This window comes from Triticum dicoccoides, chromosome 6B, assembly GCF_002162155.2.
Source record: "Triticum dicoccoides isolate Atlit2015 ecotype Zavitan chromosome 6B, WEW_v2.0, whole genome shotgun sequence".
Lineage (NCBI taxonomy): Eukaryota > Viridiplantae > Streptophyta > Magnoliopsida > Poales > Poaceae > Triticum > Triticum dicoccoides.
The window spans coordinates 120,982,414-120,999,275 of record NC_041391.1 but is presented as its reverse complement, the minus strand read 5'-3'; positions in this window follow the sequence as shown (position 1 = coordinate 120,999,275).

The following is a 16,862-nucleotide window of genomic DNA, read 5'->3' as shown; positions in this document are numbered from 1 at the left end:
TGGCTACTAGAACTGGTAGAATGACTCAGGAACCTTTGTATCCTGAAGGCCACCCTAAGAGAATCGAGCAAGATTCTCAGAGAAACAATATTGATATACCTAGTTCTTCTAAAAGGAAGAAAAAGAAAAATGATAGGACTTTGCAAACTTCTAGTGAACCTATCGCTGAGTCACCTAAGAATCCGAATGATATCTCTATTTCTGATGCTGAAACACAATCAGGTGATGAACATGAACCTAGTGATAATGTTAATGATAATGTTCATGTTGATGCTCAACCTAGTAATGATAATGATGTAGAAGTTGAACCTGCTGTTGATCTTGATAACCCACAATCAAAGAATCAACGTTATGATAAAAGAGATTTTGTTTCTAGGAAACATGGTAAAGAAAGGGAACCATGGGTTCAGAAACCCATGCCTTTTCCTCCGAAACCATCCAAGAAAAAGGATGATGAGGATTTTGAGCGCTTTGCTGAAATGATTAGACCCATCTTTTTGCGTATGCGATTAACTGATGTGCTCAAAACAAATCCTTATGCTAAGTATATGAAGGATATTATTACTAATAAAAGAAAGATACCTGAAGCTGAAATTTCCACCATGCTTGCTAATTATACTTTTAAAAGTGGAATACCAAAGAAACTTGGAGATCCCGGAGTGCCTACTATACCATGCTCCATTAAAAGAAATTATGTTAAAACTGCTTTATGTGATCTTGGAGCCGGTGTTAGTGTCATGCCTCTCTCTTTATATCGTAGACTTGACTTGAATAAGTTGACACCTACTGAAATATCATTGCAAATGGCTGATAAATCAACTGCTATACCTGTCGGTATTTGTGAGAATGTGCCTGTTGTAGTTGCAAATGTTACTATTTAACGGACTTTGTTATTCTTGATATTCCCAAGGATGATAGTATGTCTATCATTCTTGGAAGACCTTTCCTTAATACTGCAGGGGCCGTTATTGATTGCACCAAAGGTAATGTCACTTTTCATGTTAATGGCAATGAGCACATGGTACATTTTCCGAGGAAACAACCTCAAGTTTATAGTATCAACTCTATTGGAAAAGTTCCATCGATTATATTTGGAGGTTTCGAATTTCCTCTCCCTACTGTCAAGAAAAAGTATGATATTCTTATTGTTGGGGATTTTCATATCCCCGTTGAGGTAACTTAGTGTCATTCGAAATTTCTCCGATTCCGTGATTATTCGGAATGAGTTTGTTAACAAGACTTGATCAACCTTGTTAGTGGGTTCATTTTGATGATCACGAGATGGATGAAACTAGAAGCACAACCTTCTATACCCTCTTTATATTTTCTGTTATTTAGTAGAAATAAAGTAAAATAGTATTTTTTTGTCTGTTTCCTGACTTATCCGTACAATATAAAAATATCCCGAAAATAAAAGTCCTCAGAATACCATGCCAATTTTATATGATTTTTTCGGGAATATTTAAGAATTTACTGTGCAAAAATCACCGCGGGGGGAGCTGCCACCTAGCCACGAGGGTGGAGGGCGCGCCCTACCCCCCTAGGCGCGCCCCCCTGCCTCGTGGGCCCACGGTGGCCCTCCTCCACTTATTCCTGCACCCATGTTCTTCCTCTGTCTCACACAAACACGAAAAACCAACTCAAGCACGAGTTCCAGGCCCGTTGCTGTGATTTTTGATCTCCTTGCTCAAAGCATCTCTCGCAAAACTGCTTGGGGAGATTGTTCCTTGGTATGTGACTCCTCTATTGGTCCAATTAGTTTTTGTTCTAGTGCTTTATTCATTGCAAATTTGTGCTGCATAGGTGACCATGTTCTTCAGCTTGCATGACAAATTTATATGGTTCCAAGTAGTTCCAATGCTTTATACAGGCTCTAGGCACTTGTGGGAGTTGTTACTACCTATTTTATTGAAGTTGGTTCACTTTTATTTGAAGTTACTAAACATTTCAGATTGTTTCAAAATTTATGAAGAGATTTTTGAGGGGCTCATCGAGCCGAAGCTCAAAGGAAAAACAAAAGGAAGAAGAACAGAAGCCCAAATTTAATTTTCCCCGCACCGCGGAGGTCCAGCCGTGTGAATGGCCTTCCAATGACTTCTTGAGGAGAGCCGAGATTTATGAAGATTTCTATTTATTAATTGAGAATGCTGGCCTCATTGATTTCCTCCACGACCAACGTCATCAGTATCTCTTACTCACAAATACTTTTGTGCAAAATTTCTACTTTTTCCCTAAAAGTTCACCTCCATCGGTAGAATTTCATTTATATGACGTTGTTAAGAGAATGCCTTTAGCTGAATTTTGCGAGGTTTGCAAAATACCTTTTGAGGGCACCTTGGATGAACCACACCATAACGAAATAGAAGCTTTCATTAACACTATCACAGTGGGAGAAACCAGGAAGGTTTCCGATGCACGAATCACTAGCATACATTTTCCTGTTTTACGCTACTTTGCCTTATTTGCTAGTCGTATCCTGATAGGTCACGGAAACTGTGGAAACCTTAGCATTCCTGATGTTATCATTTTGTTCCATGGTTTATATCGAAGTAACTCTGTTAGTATGGGTGGAATTGTTGCTAGGCGGTTAAGTCTGAACCGTACTAAAGGCCCCATCTTTGGAGGCATTTATGCCTCACGCCTAGCTGAATATTTTGAAATACCTATTAGGCATGCAGAGAAAGAAGAAACAGTGCTGCCCCATGCTTATTTAGATTACAAGGTATGATAGCGCATGATTTTCTAGTTAAGAGTCGTGAAGGGGAACTCAAATATAAATTGTACTTTGATAAACATCACCCTGAGATTATTACTTTGCCTGCTCCCTCTTTGTTTAACTTGTGTGCAGGTCCTCACATCGTTCCGTGGGCGGCCATTCAAGCCTATCGAAATCCTGCACCCGCCCATGAACCGGAGCCACAAGATGAGCCTCCATGACTATCTGTTTATTCTTGGGATCCAGAGGAGGCTGCCAGCCAATGGCAGCCGGAGCCTTCTTCATCACAGTATGACCCCAACTTCACTTACGTGTATCCGCCAGGCCATCCCTGGCAATAGACCAACTTAGGACAAAAGCCTAAGCCTTGGGGGAGTACGTATTTCCCACTGACATTACATTCATGTTCACACACACTCATTGCTAGATGTCGGTGCTCATACTCTTTCACTGTAATATCCATGCTAGTTTATTTTCTTTTTCCTGCTTTCTTCTTGTGTGTTTATTAAACTTTAAGAAAAACAAAAAAAATTAGTCGTACTTTATTTCTTTGTTTGTAGTAGAATTAAAAAGAGAACCCAAAAATATTTCCCGTTCTTCTTTTACTTGTTGGGAGCTTTCCCGTGTAAATAGTTTTTATTTCGTTTTTTGGGGGTCGAGAAGACCATATTGAAAATATTTAGTGGCTCTCATATGCATGATTGTTTATTTAATTTAGAGCCCATATTATTTGTCTTCTCTCTTGAGTTGAATGCTTGCAGATTCTAGCTTAGTCCAATGCACGTACACTCTTATTATTATACACATCGTTCGGTCGTGCAAGTGAAAGGCAATAATGATGATATATGATGGACTGATTGAGATGAGAAAAGCTGGTATGAACTCGACCTCTCTTGTTTTTGTAAATGTAATGAGTTCATTGTTCCTGATTCAGCTTATTATGAAGTAAACATATTTGCAATGACATTTAGAGATTATAGTTGCTTGTGCCATGCTTGATTAGCTTTGAGTTATAATGGTTTACCTTGCGTGCCGACATGCTATTAGAATGATTATGATGTGGTATGATGGGATGGTATCGTCCTTTGAATGAATTGAGTGACTCGACTTGGCACATGTTCACGCATGCAGTTGAATCCAATCAACATAGCCTTCATGATATTTATGTTCATGGTGGATTATATCCTACTCATGCTTGTACTCGGTGTGAATTAATTTTAATGCATGTTTACGACTGTTGTCCCTCTCTCAGTTGGTCGCTTCCCAGTCTTTTGCTAGCCTTCACCTGTACTAAGCGGGAATACTGCTTGTGCATCCAAACTCCTTAAACCCCAAAGTTATTTCATATGAGTCCACTATACCTACCTATATGCGGTATTTACCTTCCATTCCAAGTAAATTTGTATGTGCCAAACTCTAAACCTTCAAATAAACATTCTGTTTTGCATACTCGAATAGCTCATATGTCAACTAGAGCTGCCCTTATCTTCCGTGTTAGGCGGGTTATTCTCAAGAGGAGTGGACTCTGCTCCTCATTCACGAGAAAAAGGCTGGTATCTGGGATGCCCAGTCCCATGCTTTGTGCAAACTAAATCAAAATAACTGCAAAAAAAACTTCCCTTGGGACCCGTTGAATGTTGGAGGCACTCGTTGTTTCGAGCAAGCCATGGATTGATGCTTGTGGAGGAAGGGGAGTATAAACTTTACCATTCTGTTTGGGAACCGCCTATAATCTGTTTAGCATGGAAGATATCGTCGTCTTTTAGTTGTTATGTTGACAATGAAAGTATGCCGCTCAAAATATAATTTATCTCTATTTCAAAACTGAGCTCTGGCACCTCTACAAATCCTTGCCTCCCTTTGCGAAGGGCCTATCTATTTACTTTTATGTTGAGTCATCACCCTTCTTATTAAAAAGCACCCGCTGGAGAGCACACTGTCGTTTGCATTCATTATTATTGGTTTATTTCGGGTATGACTTGACTGGATCTCTTTTACCATGAATTACAATGTTTAGTCAGTCCTTGATCTTTAAAGGTGCTCTGCATTTATGTTTTACGGTCTCATAAAGGGCTAGCGAGATACCATTTTGTTATACCATGTTATGATTATTTTGAGAAAGTGTTGTCATTCGAGTTTTGCTATTATGGCTCGCTAGCTGATTATGCTATTGATATGAGCAATTGTGAGACCTATGTGTCATTGTGAGTATGGTTAGTTCATAATAATTGCTGAGACTTGAATGCTGGCTTTTCATGTTTACAACAACAAGAGCAAACAGAGTTTGTAAAAGTTTTTCTTTTTCTCTTTCAGTTTGTCAACTGAATTGCTTGAAGACAAGCAAGGGTTTAAGCTTGGGGGAGTTGATACGTCTCCGTCGTATCTACTTTTCCAAACACTTTTGCCCTTGTTTTGGACTCTAACTTGTATGATTTGAATGGAACTAACCCAGACTGACGCTGTTTTCAGCAGAACTGCCATGGTGTTGTTTTTTGTGTGCAAAAAATAAAGATTCTCGGAATGTCCTGAAACTCCACGGAACACCTTACAAAAAATAAAGAAAAATCCTCGCAAAAGATGAAGACCAGGGGGCCCACACCCTACTCACGAGGGTGCCCCCCCCGTGGGCGCGCCCCCTACCTCGTGGGCCCCCTGGTGGCCCTCCGACGCCAACTCCAACTCCATATATTGGCTTTCGGGGAGAAAAAAATCAGGGAGAAGAAATCATCACGTTTTACGATACGGAGCCACCGCCAAGCCCTAATCTCTCTCGGGAGGGATGATCTGGAGTCTGTTCGGGGCTCCGGAGAGGGGGATTCGTCGCTGTCGTCATCATCAACCATCCTCCATCACCAATTTCATGATGCTCACCGCCGTGCATGAGTAATTCCGTCGTAGGCTTGCTGGACGGTGATGGGTTGGATGAGATTTATCATGTAATCGAGTTAGTTTTGTTAGGGTTTGATCCCTAGTATCCATTATGTTCTGAGATTGATGTTGCTATGACTTTGCTATGCTTAATGCTTGTCACTCGGGCCCGAGTGCCATGATTTCAGATCTGAACCTATTATGTTTTCATGAATATATGTGTGTTCTAGATCCTATCTTGCAAGTCTATAGTCACCTACTATGTGTTATTATCCGGCAACCCCGAAGTGACAATAATCGGGACCACTCCCGGTGATGACCATAGTTTGAGGAGTTCATGTATTCACTTTGTGCTAATGCTTTGTTCTGGTTCTCTATTAAAAGGAGGCCTTAATATCCCTTAGTTTCCAATAGGACCCCGCTGCCACGGGAGGGTAGGACAAAAGATGTCATGCAAGTTCTTTTCCATAAGCACGTATGACTATATGCGGAATACATGCCTACATTACATTGATGAACTGGAGCTAGTTCTATGTCACCCTATGTTATGACTGTTACATGATGAACCACATCCGGCATAATTATCCATCATTGATCCGGTGCCTATGAGTTTTCCATATACTGGTTTATGCTTATTTACTTTTTCGTTGTTACTGTTACAATCACTACAAAATACCAAAAACATTACTTTTACTATCTTTACTTTTGTTACCGTTACCACCACTATCATATTACTTTGCTACTAAACACCTTGCTGCAGATACTAAGTTTCCAGGTGTGGTTGAATTGACAACTCAGCTGCTAATACTTGAGAATATTCTTTGGCTCCCCTTGTGTCGAATCAACAAATTTGGGTTGAATACTCTACCTCGAAAACTGTTGCGATCCCCTATACTTGTGGGTTATCAAGCCCCCCCTTTGATCATCCCGATATCTCCCATTCCATTCTCTCATGCTTGCATTAGATTTTGCTATTATTGTTGTTTGCTCCTATTCTGATGCATAGCCTGCTTTTGTAACCTGCTTATTGTTACCTTACCTGCTTATCCTAAACTGCTTAGTATAGGTTTGTTAGTTATCCATCAGTGACCCCCACCTTGTCCTTGTTGCTCATGCTTCATCATTGAATACCCGATTAACGGGATCGAAGACCAGGCCCCGGCACCGCACATCACTTTCCCCTTAGGTGCTCGACACTGCTGGGTTACTATCGAGTGACGAGGATGAGACCTCTACATCACTTCTGATGTTAACCCTGTAGTGTAGCTATTCGGTCGTGGTCATCGAGGGTGATTCCGCCTTAACCACTTCCGATACGACTTTATCGTGCAACCCCTCAAGTGTGAACCTCGGGGGTGATTCCTCTTACGTTCACCTTGATGATTACATCGAGTGGAATTCATCGGGGGTGATTCCTCAGGTTTTCCCCTTGATGTTTGGACACACGGTTACTATGGTTACTATGTTACACTGAACCATGTTACTAAAGACGGGTCGACCCTGAGGGTTACCCGCGCGAGCATAATTGCAAGTGATGTGGAGACGGGTTAACCTGGAAGGCGCCCGAGAGATATTTACGAGGCGTGGCCGGGCATTCCTAGCCCTTGTCGCAAGTCCTCGAGACGGGGCAACGGGGTCACATCTTTCGTGAGACTCTGCTTGTTACCACGCGTTCCTAATCCACTACGATTTGGATATTTGATCCGAGGGGCCTCTGGCCTGATAGCACTAACCATCACGTGGGCATAGTATGGGCGTTCTGCGTCGTATGCATTAGCCGAAGCTTAATAGACATCAGTGACTGAGCGGCGTGCGCCGGGTTGGACTGGTAAGCACCCACCTTTTTTTAAGGAGGTAGCTAGGTCTGCTCACCAATCGCATACGCAATGTGTAGGAGTTCCCGGGGAGATGGCCCATGACCCCTGGGGGCATAGGTTTAGTCAGGCGTGTTGACCTCTCTATTAAGCCTAGGTCAGGTTGCGGTGTATTGTTTGGCCGAGGCCGGGCATGACCTAGGAAAGTGTGTCCGACCGGAGTTAATCAAGCATGGTGGGTAAGATGGTGCACCCCTGCAGGGAAGAAAACATCTATCGATAGCCTGTCCTACGGTAATGGACACTTGGAGTTGTATCCTGATCGATACAACTAGAACTGGATACTTGAGATGAGACATGGATATGAGAATTGGATTATGATTGGAACTGGATAGTATGGCTCTGGGATTGCTTTCTTGCAGGGAGTCGAGAAAGGATCTCTGGTCGAGGTTGATAACACTTCTACTACTTTACTTTATGCTACTCTACTCCCTTCGGTTGCTGCAAGATGGTGGTTTCCAGAAGATGCTAGTCTTCGATAGGCTAGGCTTTCCCCTTCTTTTCTGGCATTCTGCAGTCCAATCCCCAGATACAACCCTTTTCATTGATACCGATGCATATGTAGTGTAGATCCTTGCTTGCGAGTATTTTGGATGAGTACTTACGGTTGCTTTGCTTCCCCTTTTCCCCCTTTCTTCTTCTTTCCGGTTGATGCAACCAGATGGTGGAGCCCAGGATCCAGACGACACCACCGATGACTACTACTACCCCGAGGGTGCTTACTACTACGTGGAGACCACCGACGGCCAGGAGTAGTTAGGAGGCTCCCAGGCAGGAGGCCTTGCCTTTTCGATCGTTGCTGTTTTTGTGCCAGCCTTCTTAAGGCACACTTGTTTAACTCATGTCTATACCCATATGTTGTTGCTTCCGCTGACTCTTGTGTATTCAAGCTTATGTATTCGAGCCCTCGAGGCCCCTGGCTTGTAATATAAAGCTTGTATTATTTTAATTTGTGTCTAGAGTTGTGTTGTGATATTTTCCCGTGAGTCCCTGATCTTGATCTTACACATTTGCGTGTATGATTAGTGTACGATTGAATCGGGGGCGTCACATGTAGCATAACCCAAGTAAAGTGAGTTTGTGGTATCCATTTATGACGATGCTGATAGTTTAGGCTCTTATAGCATTGGAGCATTTCATGGCATATTTTATTTAACTTTGGCCAAAATATGTGGCCCAATAATTTTGTTTAATTTTCTATCACTTGTATTATTACTAGCACCATGTAGCATTAACATAATGCCCGCTTGTAGCGTAACTAAGTGAGATTGGTTTTTATGATGCAACATGTTTTATAATTCATCTTGCATGATTTTTGTTATGGTGAGTGCAGCATGAACATATTTTTTAATTAAATTTTGCCCTGCTCGTATTACTAATAACACCACGTGGCATTAAGATAATGCCCGCGTGCAGCGTAACCAAGTGAGGGAATATATTTTATACTCTAGTTTGTATTACAACTAACATGACACATAATGCCCGTAGCGCAACCAAACAAGAGATTATCATGAGTTCAGTTTAGTGCATTCGTAATTTCATTCCAACTTAGTCATATCCATTTTTCTATGATGACCACATTAAGTTAATTTTATGAGGTTTTCACACCTATGACACTCTCTTGATTTGTATCCATGTATAGAGACCAAACCAAGGAACGAAGCATTCATCTTGGCTTGTATCGCTAAAGGGACCGAACCAAGACGGAGATCAATAGGACGGTATTGATTTTGTTCAATATGCTTACCGTTACTAGTCCAATCTTGTTTCGACGGTATTGTGGGATGAAGCGGCCCGGACCGACCTTACATGTACTCTTACGTGAGACAGGTTCCACCGATTGACATGCACTTGGTGCATAAGGTGGCTAGCGGGTGCCAGTCTCTCCCACTTTAGTCGGAACGGATTCGATGAAAAGGGTCCTTATGAAGGGTAAATAGCAATTGGCATATCACGTTGTGGTTTTGCGTAGGTAAGAAACGTTCTTGCTAGAAACCCATAGCAGCCACGTAAAACATGCAAACAACAATTAGAGGACGTCTAACTTGTTTTTGCAGGGTATGCTTTGTGATGTGATATGGCCAACAAGAATGTGGTGAATAATATGTGATGTATGAGATTGATCATGTTCTTGTAATAGGATTCACGACTTCCATGTCGATGAGTATGACAACCAGCAGGAGCCATAGGAGTTGTCTTTATTTATTGTATGACCTGCGTGTCATTGAACAACGCCATGTAAATTACTTTACTTTATTGCTAAACGCGTTAGCCATAGAAGTAGAAGTAGTCGTTGGCGTGACAACTTCATGAAGACACGATGATGGAGATCATGATGATGGAGATCATGGTGTCATGCCGGTGACGATGATGATCATGGAGCCCCGAAGATGAAGATCAAAAGGAGCAAAATGACATTGGCCATATCATGTCACTATTTGATTGCATGTGATGTTTATCATGTTTATGCATCTTGTTTACTTAGGACGACGGTAGTAAATAAGATGATCCCTTATAAAATTTCAAGAAGTGTTCTCCCCTAACTGTGCACCATTGCTACAGTTCGTCGCTTCTAAGCACCACGTGATGATCGGGTGTGATGGATTCTTACGTTCACATACAATGGGTGTAAGACAGTTTTTACACAGCGAAAACACTTAGGGTTAACTTGACAAGCCTAGCATGTACAGACATGGCCTCGGAACACGGAGACCGAAAGGTCGAGCATGAGTCGTATAGCAGATACGATCAACATGAAAATGTTCGCCGATGATGACTAGTCCGTCTCACGTGATGATCGGACACGGCCTAGTTGACTCGGATCATGTAATCACTTAGATGACTAGAGGGATGTCTATCTGAGTGGGAGTTCATAAGATGAACTTAATTATCCTGAACATAGTCAAAAGACCTTTTGCAAATTATGTCGTAGCTCGCGCTTTAGTTCTACTGTTTTAGATATGTTCCTAGAGAAAATATAGTTGAAAGTTGATAGTAGCAATTATGCGAACAGTAGAAAGCTTATGTCCTTAATGCACTGCTCAGTGTGCTGAACCCCAAACGTCGTTTGTGGATGTTTCGAACATCGAACATACACGTTTTGATAACTACGTGATAGTTCAGTTAAATGGTTTAAGTAGAGGCACCAAAGACATTTTTGAAACGTCGCGGAACATATGAGATGTTTCGAGGGCTGAAATTTGGATTTCGGGCTCGTGCCCACGTCAAGAGGTATAAGACCTCCGACAATTTTCTTAGCCTACAAACTAAGGGAGAAAAGCTCAATCGTTGAGCTTGTGCTCAGATTGTCTGAGTGCAACAATCACTTGAATCGAGTGGGAGTTGATCTTCCAAATGAGATAGTGATGTTTCTCCAAAGTCATTGCCACCAAGCTGCTAGAGCTTCGTGATGAACTATAACATATCAGGGATAGATATGATGATCCTTGAGGTATTCGCGATGTTTGACACCGCGAAAGTAGAAATCAAGAAGGAGCATCAATTGTTGATGGTTGGTGAAACCACTAGTTTCAAGAAGGGCAAGGGCAAGAAGGGATACTTCATGAAACGGCAAATCAGCTGCTGCACCAGTGAAGAAACCCGAGGTTGAACCCAAACCGGAGACTAAGTGCTTCTGTGATAAGGGGAATAGCCGCTGGAGCAGAATTACCCTAGATACTTGGTAGATAAGAAGGCTGGCAAGGTCGATAAAAGTATATTGGATATACATTGTATTGATGTGTACTTTACTAGTACTCCTAGTAGCACCAGGGTATTAGATACCGGTTCGGTTGCTAAGTATTAGTAACTCGAAATAAAAGCTACGGAATAAACGGAGACTAGCTAAACGTGAGATGACGATATGTGTTGGAAGTGTTTCCAACGTTGATATGATCAAGCATCACACGCTCCCTCTACCATCGAGATTGGTATTTGCGTTGAGCATAGACATGATTGGATTATGTCTATCGCAATACGGTTATTCATTTAAGGAGAATAATGGTTACTCTGTTTATTTGAATAATACCTTCAATGGTCTTACACCTAAAATGAATGGTTTATTGAATCTCGATCGTAGTGATACACATGTTCATGCCAAAAGATATAAGATAGTAATGATAGTACCACTTACTTGTGGCACTGCCATATAAGTCATAATGGTATAAAACGCATGAAGAAGCTCCATGTTGATGGATCTTTGGACTCACTCGTTTTAGAAAATTTTGAGACATGTGAACCATGTCTATTGGTGTATACGCATGAAGAAACTCTATGCAGATGGATCGTTTGGACTCACTTGATTTTGAATCACTTGAGATATGCAAATCATACCACATGGGCAAGATGACTGAAAAGCCTCGTTTTCAGTAAGATGGAACAAGATAGCAACTTGTTGGAAGTAACACATTTTGATGTGTGCAGTCCAATGAGTGCTGAGGCATGCAGTGAATATCGTTATGTTCTTACTTCACAGATGATTCGAATAGATGTTGAGAATATTTACTTGATGAAACACAAGTTTGAATTATTGAATGGTTCAAATAATTTCATAGTGAAGTAGAAGATCATTATGACAAGAGGATAAAATGTCTATGATATGATCATAGAGATGAATATCTGAGTTACGAGTTTTGGCACACAATTAAGACATTGTGGAAATTGTTTCGCAATTAATACCGCCTGGAACACCATAGTGTGATGGTGTGTCCGAACATCATAGTTGCACCCTATTGGATATGGTGCGTACCATGATGTCTCTTATCGAATTACCACTATCGTTCATGGGTTAGGCATTAGAGACAACCACATTCACTTTAAATAGGGCACCACGTAATTCCGTTGAGACGACACCGTTTGGAGAAACCTAAGTTGTCGTTTCTTAAAGGTTTGGGGCTGTGACGCTTATGTGAAAAAGTTTCAGGATTGATAAGCTCGAACCCAAAGCGGATAAAATACATCTTCATAGGACACCCAAAACAGTTGGGTATACCTCCTAATTCAGATCCGAAAGCAATATGAATTGTTTCTAGAATCGGGTCCTTTCTCGAGGAAAGGTTTCTCTCGAAAGAGTTGAGTGGGAGGATGGTGGAGACTTGATGAGGTTATTGAACCATCACTTCAACCAGTGTGTAGCAGGGCACAGGAAGTTGTTCCCGTGGCACCTACACCAATTGAAGTGGAAGCTTATGATATTGATCATGAAGTTTCGGATCAAATCACTGCCGTACCTCGTAGGGTGACAAGGATACGTACTACTTCAGAGTGGTACGGTAATCCTGTCTTGAAAGTCATGTTGCTAGACAACAATGAACCTACGAGCTATGGACAAGCGATGGTGGGCCCGGATTCCGATAAATGGCTTGAGGCCATAAAATCCGAGAGAGGATCCATGTATGAAAACAAAGTGTAGACTTTGGCAGAACGGCTCGATGGTCGTAAGGCTAATGAGTACAGATGGATTTCAAAAGGAAGACGGACAATGATGGTAAAAGTCACCATTAAGAAAGCTCGACTTGTCGTTAAGATGTTTTCCGACAAGTTCAAGGAGTTGACTACGATGAGATTTTCTCACTCGTAGCGATGCTAAGAGTCTGTTGGAATTATATTAGCGATTACTGCATTATTTATGAAATCTTGCAGATAGGATGTCAAAACATTGTTTCCTCGACGATTTTCTTGAGGAAAGGTTGTATGTGATACAACCGGAAGGTTTTGTCAATCCCGAAAGATGCTAATAAGTATGCAAAGCTCCAGCAATCCTTCTAAGGACTGGAGTAAGCATCTCGGAGTTGGAATGTGCGCTTTGATGAGATGATCAAAGATTTTGGGTTTGTACAAAGTTTATGAGAAACTTGTATTTCCAAAGAAGTGAGTGGGAGCACTATAGAATTTCTGATGAGTATATGTTGTTGACATATTGATGATCAGAAATGATGTAGAATTTCTAGAAAGCATATAGGGTTATTTGAAAGGTGTTTTTCAATGGAAAGCCTGGATTAAGCTACTTGAACATTGAGCATCAAGATCTATAAGGATAGATCAAAATGCTTAATAATACTTTCAAATGAGCACATACCTTGACATGATCTTGAAGGTGTTCAAGATGGACCAGTCAAAGAAGGAGTTCTTGCCTGAGTTGTAAGGTACGAAGTTAAGACTTAAAGCTCGACCACGGTAGAATAGAGAGAAAGGATGAAGGTCGTCCCCTATGCTTAAGACGTAGGCTCTTCAGTATGCTATGCTGTGTACCGCACCTGAAGTGTTCCTTGCCATGAGTCAGTCAAGGGGTACAAGAGTGATCCAAGAATGGCTCACAGGACAGCGGTCAAAGTTATCCTTAGTAACTAGTGGACTAAGGAATTTTCTCGATTATGGAGGTGGTAAAAGAGTTCGTCGTAAAGGGTTATGTCGATGCAAGCTTGACACCTATCCGGATAGCTCTGAGTAGAGAGACCGGATACATATAATGGAGCAATAATTTAGAATAGCTCCAAGTAGAACAGTTATTTGGAATAGCTCCAAATAGAGCATGGTAGCTGCATCTAGGAGATGACATAGAGATTTGTAAAGCACACACGGATCTGAAAGGTTCAGACCCGTTGACTAAAACCTCTCTCACAAGCAACATGATCAAACATAAAACTCATTGAGTGTTAATCACATAGTGATGTGAACTAGACTACTGACTCTAGTAAACTCTTGGGTATTAGTCACATGGCGATGTGACCTGTGAGTGTTAATCACATGGCGATGTGAACTGGATTATTGACTCTAGTGCAAGTGGGAGACTGTTGGAAATATGCCCTAGAGGCAATAATAAATAAGTTATTATTATATTTCTTTGTTCATGATAATAGTCTTTTATTCATGCTATAACTGTATTATCCGGAAATCGTAATACACGTGTGAATACATAGACCACAATATGTCCCTAGTGAGCCTCTAGTTGACTAGCTCGTTGTGATCAACAGATAGTCATGGTTTCCTGGCTATGGACATTGGATGTCGTTGATAACGGGATCACATCATTAGGAGAATCATGTGATGGACAAGACCCAATCCTAAGCCTAGCACAAAGATCGTGTAGTTCGTATGCTAAAGCTTTTCTAATGTCAAGTATCTCTTCCTTCGACCATGAGAGCGTGTAACTCCTGGATATCGTAGGAGTGCTTTGGGTGTACCAAACGTCACAACGTAACTGGGTGACTATAAAGGTGCACTACAGGTATCTCCGAAAGTATCTATTGTTTTATGCGGATCGAGACTGGGATTTGTCACTCCGTGTAAACGGAGAGGTATCTCTGGGCCCACTCGGTAGGACATCATCATATGCGCAATGTGACCAAGGAGTTGATCACGGGATGATGTGTTACGGAACGAGTAAAGTGACTTGCCGGTAACGAGATTGAACAAGGTATTGGATGCCGACGATCGAGTCTCGGGCAAGTAACATACCGATAGACAAAGGGAATTGAATACGGGATTGATAAAGTCCTTGACATCGTGGTTCATCCGATGAGATCATCGTGGAACATGTGGGAGCCATCATGGGTATCCAGATCCCGCTGTTGGTTATTGACTGGAGAACGTCTCGGTCATGTCTGCATGTCTCCCGAACCCGTAGGGTCTACACACTTAAGGTTCGATGACGCTAGGGTTATAAAGGAAGCTTGTATGTGGTTACCGAATGTTGTTCGGAGTCCCGGATGAGATCCCGGACGTCACGAGGAGTTCCAGAATGGTCCGGAGGTAAAGATTTATATATGGGAAGTCCTGTTTTGGTCACCGGAAAAGTTTCGGGCGATATCGGTATTGTACCGGGACCACCGGGAGGGTCCCGGGGGTCCACCAAGTGGGGCCACCTGCCCCAGAAGGCTGCATGGGCCAAGTGTGGGAGGGGACCAGCCCCTAGGTGGGCTGGTGCGCCCCCCACAAGGGGTCCAAGGCGCAAGAGAGAGTGGGAGGGGGCAAGCCCTAGTCCAGATGGGCCTTAAGGCCCACCTAGTGTGCGCCTCCCCTCTCTCCCCCTCTTGGCCGCCTCCCCAAGTCCCATCTAGGGCTGGCTGCACCCCTTGGGGTGGGAAACCCTAAAGGGGGCGCAACCCCCTTCTCCCCTATATAAATAGAGGCCTGGGGCTGCCCATAACACATGAGAACTTCTCCTCTCGTTGGTGCAGCCCTGTCTCTCCTCCTCCTCCTCTCCCATGGTGCTTGGCGAAGCCCTGCTGGATTGCCACGCTCCTCCATCACCACCACACCGTTGTGCTGCTGCTGGATGGAGTCTTCCTCAACCTCTCCCTCTCTCCTTGCTGGATCAAGGCGTGGGAGACGTCACCGGGCTGTACGTGTGTTGAACACGGAGGTGCCGTCCTTTCGGTACTTGATCATCGGTGATTTGAATCACGACGAGTACGACTCCATCAACCCCGTTCACTTGAACGCTTCCGCTTAGCGATCTACAAGGGTATGTAGATGCACTCTCCTTCCCCTCGTTGCTGGTTTCTCCATAGATAGATCTTGGTGACACGTAGGAAAATTTTGAATTTCTGCTACGTTCCCCAACACATGTACCCCATCTCCACACTCCTCCACAACATGGCCCATGCAGCCACAGTAATAACAGAAATCCGGCAGTTTCTCATACCTTACTGGGTACTTTTTCCTCTCTTTCAATGTGATCGGCACAAACCTCACTAGTGGCTGGTTTACATTTACGAAAACCCTCACTCTTAGAAAGTTTGAGGGGTTAATCCTCCCTTCATTTACCACCACTGTAAATGGTGGATCACCGACCTTCTTCGTGACCTTCTCTGCTAGTTCCTTCTTCCTCGTGAGACCATCTGGCAAGCCTTTAATTCTCGCCCACAGTGGACACATATTAAGAGCATAGTCCGCCACATTGGTGAAGCCATCATACTCCACTAGCACCACTGGATCGCGACGAAATTGCCACAGTCGTCCCTCCATCACCCTCTTCCAATCTCCCAAATAGTGACATTGGGCAAGGAACAAATTTGTCCCTTTAATATTGAAGGTTACACCTTGCGCACATGTCCACGCGTTCCTCATAGAATTCAACAGTGTCGCGTGGCTGAACGGACGCAGAGTATGAACCCTAAAAAGGGCAAGCCAACGAACTTCACTGATCAATTCCTCCACCTCTCCCGAAAGATCCAGATCCTCTTCCTCCTCTCCATGTAAATTCAGACCTTCAAAGGCGTCTTCTAGATCAGGGTTTGGGCCATAGTGATCCCATCCAAGCTCTTCTTCCTCCTCACTACCTGCGTCGTCTTCCTTCACCTCCCGATCATCCTCTCTACTTCCTTCCAGAAGGGCTGCAGCGTGGACGCCGCACCTTCAACCTCCCTAACTCTATCCCCGCTCCTTCCTACCCCGACCTTCCT